Genomic DNA, 6749 nt, shown 5'->3' on the forward strand with positions numbered 1-6749 from the left:
TCATACTTTAAAAAAAAAAAAAAACACAATATTGTGCTTTTGTGCACAACAGCAATGCATATAAACATCATTTAATCGAACCAAATCGTTACATTTGAAAATGGTTACATACTTGAATTGTATCGTACCCAGCATAAATTGCGATGCACACCCACAGAGATTCGTACAACAAAATAAAATCTTAAAAAGTTGAATAAATCTCTTTTATTGGATCTGATTAAATTGTGCAGGCACCTAATAAACTGTATGGTAAGTGTAAAACAATTGTAACCAGTCTGTGTCATGTGAATGATGTACGTAGGCACTGGGGCTCCAACATTGTCACTTGGGTCAGCACATACGGGTCGATTAATAATTTCGAAACATTGAATGGAAAACCACTCATCGCACTTTCTCGTTGATTCCCTCGACTTGTACTTATCGTTGATTGCATTTGACACATTAACCAGCCAATTCATTTTAATCGTTTGACTGCAGGCAGGATAAGAGTAGTCGACCATGTTTTCATACAGATAGGATTCGACATGCTCCAATCTGTGTTGATTGCACAAACTGGCGGAGGGAACAGAACCTTTGCCTGCAGCCTGACCCCAAAAGAGCATGTATGAGCACATTTTGATAATTACATAGTTAGAAAATTGTTTGTCTATATTTTAAAAAACTTTTTTTTTTATCAACATGCAGTAAATGTTTTTTCGATTAGTTAAACTGCCTTGCTTGAGGTTGTTGTGATGTGTCTGATCTTTGAATGCCTCAACTTAGCAGAGCAGGCCAAGAGTGAGAATCTTTGGGAGGGTATTGGGAGCTTAAATCGGCATGAAAAGAGCGTGATAGATTTCTTTGGAGGTCAGTCTGCTTCGAATAAAAGGCCATTTTGCCGACTTGACATTTCTCATATACTCTTTATGAGTCCCAAAGTGGACTGTGAGGCCAAATTTGATACTGAAGGCTTTAAAGTTGCCAACCAGAGACTAAAGTTATTTGGAAGGTTTTGTAAAAAAAAAAAAAAAAAAAGCTTCGGTGCAGCTAACAATCTGCGTATTGTAAAGCAAAGCGGTGTGATGCTCCACACACTGCCCCATTTAGAGTCTGGTACATTAGGAGAACATCCATGTGCTTATTGCATTACTTCAGCAGCATGCACACTGCGGCTGTTGGAAGTAATATATATTTTGTGGTCTGCCACGTCAAACTGCTGATTGTCTTGACTTTATGGCTCAGCCCAAGTGGAACCGCTAATGCTTCTCCCCCAACAACCAAATAACACTTTAATGAGCTTAACCAGCCAGACCGGTGGTGGTGGGGAAGGGGGAGCTCTTTAGGGCAATTTACAGAATATTTTGACGACAGAAAAAAAAAAACTAACATAAATCACTATCAGTGCATAAAGTCGTGTGGGTGATGCATAGCAGGGTAGTTTGGCAGTTATATGTTAGGGAACACGCACCAGACAACGGGGAAGCAGTCAGGAAGTAAATGATTTTGTCGTTGACAGTTTCCAGAGCAGGCAGCCCTTTAAAGTCCTTAAAGAGGTACTTCCCTAACACAGATTCCCTTTCACAATTAAAGTGAGATGTTAACAAATTAGATACACAGGAGGTTAATGTAATCACACTGGAGTGTTTAACTGTCAACACAGCTCTCTGCACACGTTGACGTTTTTTTTTTTTTTTTTTATAACAAGCTTTTATATACAAACTAGATGAAGCCATTTCTGGAGAAATTGCGTGTGAATGCTGAAATCCTGAATGAAGAAATATAGACACGTGGAATCATACTGAACAAGGTGGAATGCTGTTGAAAGATATGGAATTATTGTCCCTGTAGTTCAGAACCTTCCTCGAAATTTGGTTGTATCGGTAATAAGTCTGATGTCGATTTGTTCTGTTAATACTTACAATGACTTGGCAAATAATTGGTCGGCACCGTCGGAGATAAATAAATTTTCAAAAATCCTCCCTGCAATGCCCGTCCAAAAGAAGAAACATTTATCGTCCTCAGTGTAGTTGCCATTGAATCAAACAAGAGCTGAGCAAAAACCTGCTGCACACATTGGCAAGAAATAGAATCCACACATTGAAAAGGTTTTGAGCCTCGAGAAATGACGGTAGGGGGATCTATATGATATAATGTCAGGGGAGGTGAGGACTTAGCCAGAAAGATCAGGGGCCAACTTTGGATGGAGATAAAACGCCAAGTATTCTTTAGATCATAGAATTCAATGTGATGTATGCAATGTGTACAATATGTTTGGTTGTTGTAAATGTTGAAGGGAACCAGCTCACATCTGCAGCAGAAGATAAATAATGTCACAGAGCTTTTAACTGCTCTATTGTAAAACACAGGAAAGAGGAGTCATTGGCTAAAGTAGCAAATATTATAAGAATACATGAACTTCTAAGGTTGGGCATAAATTATCACTGGGAAATATTTCCACTTAAAATAGTCTTCATATTAAAAAGATCAATCCATATTTTTTACTTTAAACCTGAAACTTCATAAGAGTGGTTTTTTTTTTTTCCATTGAGAGTGTTTTGAGGCAGGAGGTTTGGTGGTGGTTTGTGTCTTCAAATTGATGCTCATCAAAAACTTGTGTCTCTGCACCTCAGTCTTTATGGCATCAGTCACGTGCAGTAAGATACAAAGCGCCAATCGGATACCGATTTGAAACTTGGTAAAATCGTAAAATTAAGTTGAATATGGAAAACAAAAATGGTAAAGATTTGAACTGCAAAGGAGTTTTGGACAATGTCCTCTTTTGGAATGACCTAAAAAAAAAAACAGGGACATCTTCGAATAAGAGACCTTTAGCTGAAACTGTCCCTAACTGCAGCAGCATGGCAAAGAGATATATCATTATCGAACACATACTCGGTAGAATGGCCATTCCTCAAAATTCATTCGAGTGCCTGCTGTCAGTTACTGTTGTTATACAACTCCCCAAAATAGGAACAATGTGCCTACTGTGATATTCATCAAATATAACTGCTGAAAAAAACAAATCCAATGTGACATGGAACCAGTAGGTTTCTCCTTTAAAATATGGAAAAAACCAATAAATCAGAACCGAACGAGACAGCTGCGATCCAAAACGTATGTCAAGAAAAAGCTCTGGAGCTGCTATTTGTTAATCTCTTTGCCCTTTCAGGTGCCTCTTACCTTTGATTCAGCTGGCTCCCATGACATACAATATTCTACCCTTTTTTCCCCACTGATGTGGTTCTACTGGTCAGATTTGATATTTTTGACTTAAAGGCTAAAAGCACATATGTTGCAGCAATAGTGGATCATCTCGATTCCAGTCGAACATGTGTGTTGACTGACAACCCGAGTAGGGTAGCATCGGCGTAAGCTGACATCGGGGGGGACTCTTGAGGCGTGAAAACCGTGTACTGTTAAAACCAAAATACAGTGCTTATCACCGCGCAGTTGTCTATTTCACAATCGAACATCCTTCAAGGTAAAAAGAAAAGGCTGTTCCATACAAAGAGGGGTAGCAAGACTCGAGATGCTTTGCATTACAACACAAGATGGAAGTTGACGGGTTTTCAAAAGCAGGACATTAAAGTCCAAAGACAAGCGGCGAGGGCCGATTTGTAGCCTGAAAAACATTAGATGGGAAGATACCTGGCATGTGCAAAATAAAGAAATAAACAAATAAATCCATGTTGCTATTTTCCAAAATGAAAATGGTGAAACTATTTAACAAAATTTCAGTGGTTACCAAAGTCGACACTCAGTTATGAGGCCGTGGGTTCAAACCAGGGTTCAGGACTTCCTCTGTACAGTTTAAATGTTCTGCCCTTTCTTGGATTATTTTTCTCTTGGTATTGTGATTGCCAAAAACATGCATGTGTTCGGTTCACTGAAGATGTTAAATCATATGTGTCAAACTCAAGGTCCAGGGGCCAAATCTGTGGCCCGTGAAAGAAAATTAAGGGTGTCGACTTTCATGATTCTTGCGAAAATATTCTGTCCCAACATTTAGAATTGTCATATGTAATAAATAGTTGGGCAAACTATTATTCTTGACTTCTGATTTCAAAACTAGTTATCCATAATTTTTTATGTAATAATATCAGGAGGCGATTAAACATTTCCATAGTTTCTGTATCGTTAGTTGACATAATCACCTTGTTCAAATGTCCTCACTGCAATCAAATTTCAAGTAAATGATGTGATCCCAGTGTAATTTCAGTTAAAAAATGGCCTTTGTCTTGTCTATAAAAATAAAACCCAAATAATAAACTCAAACAATAGATGGCTGCTATACAATTTTATAAACGTAGTAGTTTCCCTACAATAAGCAAAATAGAGGTTATACCGCAATTACAGAAAAGATAAAAGACAAAATCTGTCTTTAAGGAGTTCTGATTGGTAAGGTGAATCCTCTTTGATTGTCTTTTCAGCCTTGTAAGTGAACTGTTGAAACAGTGAATGATGTCAACGCTGTCTCAAAAAGTCTCTCAATGGCTTCCAGCCACAGCTAAACAAAAGCACTGCCACAGCGTCATCTTCTGGCCATAATAAAAAACTGCTTAATATGCAGTTCTGGCAAAAGAATGTGTTGAAAAGACTTTCTCTCTCCCACGCCTAATTTAATGTGAGACTAAAATGCTGTAAATGGTTGTGTTCATCATCAGGCGCACATATATATATATCATCAATGTATGTTGTCTTTATCCTTATTTTATCAAAATAGAAAACGTCATATCATAATGAGCTCATCGGACTTGTGGCATGTGTTGTTGTCTGTTATTTTCAGAGGTTTCACACGTCAAATTATGCACCTTGAAAATATTTGTCATGACAGGATCTGTTGTTTCAGCATGACGCACCTCTCTTGTAGGAGTCGCAGGTCTCAGATCCTCATCGGTTTCATGGTGACTGCCAAATCTGACGACAATAGGGCAACAATTCAGAAAGCGCGGATCTCCACCAAGGTGTGCCACCTGCAAAATCAAATCACACCTGAAATTGTTACCTCGGCACTAGAAGACATTTTTCCTCAATTTAGCTGTTGTGATCCTATATGAGCACAACAAATTAAAACCTGGATCAGATCCAGATTCAACTAGGTTTACATATTGTAACTGTCATCAAACTAGAATAAAATCATACTTGGGAATTGTTAGGCAAGCATGCAATCTAGTACAAGTATTCGTCCACTGTGCTGCCCTTGAATTGCCTTTTAAACAAGTATTTGAAACAGACATTGGGAACAAACAAACAAAAACTAAATTTCTATCCTTGACTCAAAAATGTCAACAAATGAAAAATAAATAAAAATCCAGGTCTAGGTACCCTTCAAAAAATCATAACATATTACTAGGATGTAGGAGAGGGGCTTGACTTTTTATTATTTTCTTTTTTTTATGACTGATTATTTTATTTTACGTTAGCAATACTGTTAGCCGCTTGGATGAATGCTAACACTTGAACTATTGAGCCCAAGTTCAGTAGAGACATTCTCGTAGTGACATTCAAGATAACATTTTCCAACAAGTGGTAAAGAAAGGAAAACGAAGCATAGATGGATGGATAACAACCAACCTGCTCCTTTTTCGACTATTGAGTTCTGCTTTTTTTTGTGGAAGATCGCCAGCTTCGTAAGGTTAGTAACCTTTTTTTATTATTTTTTTATAAATACACTTCCGGTGTTAGCTTTATTTTGAAACTTAATGTCCAGTTTTTACCTCACTTTTTTCAGTGACACAAGCCACAATTTAGCGCCCTCTTCCCTGACAAACAGTACAAAATAAAAAATAAATTAAAAAGTGGTTCACCTCTTAATTACATTGGTTTCAGTTAAATTAAGCACAAAAAATACAGGATTAGCAAATTATGTTTAAATTAAACCATTCTTGAACACATGGCTGAATTTAAACGCACCTTTTTCTTTTTTTGTAATTCTAGCAAGCTGCCAGAGGGTGTCAGTGTTTCCTTAATGTTGTCTCTGGGGACGGCAGTACGCAGTGCTGTGTAACAACCAATTTCAACATAAATTACTGAGCATTTCCGTAGCAATAGTTCTGTCAACTAGTCAAATCAAGTCAAATTTATCTTTATTGCGCCACAGATTTGATCTCAAGGTACTTTACAAATGGAGCAGGTTGGTCTACTCTAGAACCATACTCCAACCAATTGAACCCTGTGCATGAGCAATGGGTAACAAAGGCACTGGAAAACTCTTTTTAGTTTAAGGCATTGATTGTCAAACTTTTTTGTTTGTTTTTTTGTTTTACAAAGTATCAACTTAAAAAATACTTGAGTGTGTGATCAATAATAAAAATAAAAATAAAATAAAAAGTAGCATAGTAGGCCATCAAAGTAGCATGATCAAAAGCCAGATGGGGTGTCATTTCTAAAAAGCAAATTTAATATATTTATCACAAGCCATTGTAACATTATGATAGTTTGACCGTAAATTAAAAAAAAAACTGTACTTATAGCCTATATGAAATAATGATTCCATTGAAATTTATTGCACATGTAAGTGAAATTAAATTTGTATGTAAATGAAAAGATTTTATTTTAATTTTTTTAACTATTACAAATACTGGCTGTATTTTTGAACGCACAGACACCAACTACTGGGGTAATTGTCCGAGTGTTTCTGTTAGATGTTAAACCTGCCATTTAGTTAATTAGTTCTTACACTCTTCATTATTGTGGCAGTATTTGCATTTACCAACCCATATATTGTTGACAATTTTGTTTAGACTTAGTAGGAGTCCAATTTTAATACA

Source organism: Leptonotus elevatus, chromosome 12, assembly GCF_054856555.1.
Source record: "Leptonotus elevatus isolate MCC_2025b chromosome 12, RoL_Lele_1.0, whole genome shotgun sequence".
Lineage (NCBI taxonomy): Eukaryota > Metazoa > Chordata > Actinopteri > Syngnathiformes > Syngnathidae > Leptonotus > Leptonotus elevatus.